This window comes from Chionomys nivalis, chromosome 1 (genome assembly GCF_950005125.1).
Source record: "Chionomys nivalis chromosome 1, mChiNiv1.1, whole genome shotgun sequence".
Taxonomy (NCBI): domain Eukaryota; kingdom Metazoa; phylum Chordata; class Mammalia; order Rodentia; family Cricetidae; genus Chionomys; species Chionomys nivalis.
The window spans coordinates 181,913,890-181,916,540 of NC_080086.1; the positions used below are offsets into that span (position 1 = coordinate 181,913,890).

At 34.2% G+C, this 2,651-nt stretch overlaps 1 non-coding gene across 1 annotated transcript; it reads left to right on the forward strand.

The window, feature by feature from the left end:
- The first annotated feature begins 457 nt into the window (after positions 1-457).
- Positions 458-588, forward strand: LOC130889696 (small nucleolar RNA SNORA72). The gene has a single exon (XR_009058626.1). It is a non-coding gene; the product is annotated as a small nucleolar RNA SNORA72 (small nucleolar RNA).
- Positions 589-2,651: the final 2,063 nt, after the last annotated feature.

Genomic DNA, 2,651 nt, shown 5'->3' on the forward strand with positions numbered 1-2,651 from the left:
GATAAAGAACAGTCATTTAAGAATTGCAATTTGCATTTTGTTGAATTGTGTCTGAATATCAAACTTCAAAAACATACATAACTTTAAGATTGCCATGGATAATTTCACTTTTTATACCTTGGTAATTCAAATTATTTCAAAAAAGATAAAGTAACATTTTCATTGTGATATTTGTGTAAAGCTTGTGCATGCATGCTTGTATGAGCATTCATCTGAATTGCATTAATTATTCCAATATAGGAATGACAAACTAGATGCTCGACAGAGCATTTTAGAAAGAAATGCTGCCAGGTGCTGGGGGCACATGCCTTTAATTCCAGGAGGCAGAAGCAGATGGATCTTTGAATTTGAGGCCAACTTGGTTTACAGAGAGAATTCCAGGACAGGCTCCAAAGCTACAGAGAAACCCTGCTCAAAATAAAATAAAAATAAAAAAGGAAGAAAGGAAGGAAAAATGATGCTGATATTCTCCTTCTGCTGATTATGTGATAATCAGGACAGGGTAAACAAAGTCTATAGTAAGATCACATGCATGGCCCCAGACCTGTTCTATCCCTAGGCCTGGTTTTCTAAATGGTGGTGACAAACAGCTTTGGTTTGATAGTTAAGTGTAGTCATGTGTAGGCTAAGATTCCAGGGTTTCTTTAATTGACATTAAGAAAAATAACATTGTAGTTACTGTAATAATTGGTAAATAATCAATTCTAATATGCTTCCTAATCTGAAGAATGTATGGCCATTGCAGGGAAATTCTGTGATTAACAGCTGTTATTAAGGGAAATGTGAAACTACTGTGTTTAATTTCTAGGAAAAAAAAATATGAATTCTGTGTAGTTCTGGGTGGTCTTGAACTCACGACCTAGACCACACTGGCCTTACATTCATAGAGATCTGCCCTTGAAAGCTGGAATTACGGATGTGCACCTTCACTACAACCCTAATAAATATGAGTTGTAAGAGGACTTGAACATTTGAAAACTTCTAAACTTTGAAGACTACTTTGCTCGGTGCTGTCTCTTGGCATTTCAATTGAAGTTGAATTTATGTGGTAAACATCTTAAATTGTTTGTATCTTTGAGGAAAATCTGTAATGATACTTGCATTGGAGGTTTCATTGTTACTTAAAATAACTTACTTTAGGGAAATAAAAAAAACATTAGAAATTCTATTCAGTATAATTGCTGAAGAGAGAATATTTATATGAACGGAAGCTTATAGCTAAGTTTTTGCATCAGAAAAAAGATTATACTTTAAAGTTGAAGTTTAATTTAAATATAATTCAATGAACAGTTGAATGCCTATTAACAATATAGCCTGGCATGAAATAAATATATAATAAAGAATGGAGACAAGCTTGGAGAGTCAATGTAGGTGTTTTAAAAAGTTTACTTTCATATCTTTGAAACCATAAATATGTCGTAGGAAAGATTAGAAGAAAAATAATGACATTGATAAATTATTACAAAAGAAATGTGAAGAAAATGTTTAACTTTAGCAGGAATATCATACCAAACAATTGAAGGAGCTACCCTGCTTGAAAAAAAAAAAAGAACATAGTACTTGTGAAACGCATAAGTCATCCAAGTTTTTATAAAATAGTTTGAATATGTAATTAGGTATTGCCTTGGAGGCTGAAAAGTGATGGCCACATTCTAATAGCCAGAGAATTTATAACAAATGTTAAGTGGGAGACATAACCTGCCACTTACTAAGAAGGAGAAGCACTAATGCTCTTTAAATACACAATAGATTCAATTATGTGCACTGCTTCTAATTCCCCTTATAAACAAAGCCACAGCAAAATGTCTAGATTGGAATTCATCTCTCAATACATAGGTCTTTCTCTTTTTTCTTTCTCTCTTTTTTTTATTTTCTGGTCAGACATAGGCAAATATTCTGACTTTCAATATCAGGTTAGGACAACAATGAAATAAATAAAAATGGACTAAATTTCTACTTTGGGAAAAGATCCATTGAAAAGTACAATAATTACCCAATGTAATGAAAACAATAGTGTATGAAACACTAGCACTGGAGATACCCCAAACAAGGCAATGCGAGATAGTGAGTTTGAGATGTAATATTAAGTAAATCCTGTGACTTCTGAGAAATTACCCAAGAATGATTGACAGTACATGTCTCAGGCAGAAGACAGGAAGAGTTGTGTTCTCTATATGGGTTGTGATGTATATAAGATTCCAGGGCTGGGAACATGGAGACTAAATTTCAAGGAGCAAACTACTAAAGGATGAAACATGACATCATCCAATGGTGAGAGAACTGCAGGAAATCAGAAAATGACCAACTCTGAGTGAGAGCAAATGGCACAGGCCAAGAGTGACTGAGAAGGAACCCTAGATACCACACTGGGGAAGGGAAATCCTTGTTTTTGCTGTATACAATGGGCTCTCTACAGGTTAAAGGCTGTTTTCTTACATTTATGAATTCATTGATATTCTCTCACCAGGAAACATAATTTGAATCCAAACCACTCCAACATGGGGACTTCACTTAGTTACCTACATCTAGAAAACAAGTCTTCGAGACAGAGAATCAAATCTGTTTAATCCCCAATTCATATGATCAAGGTGAACAGTGCAGTGATGCTTCATTGATTACTTGCTTCTTAAATGGAATGAAAAAGGTTCTTC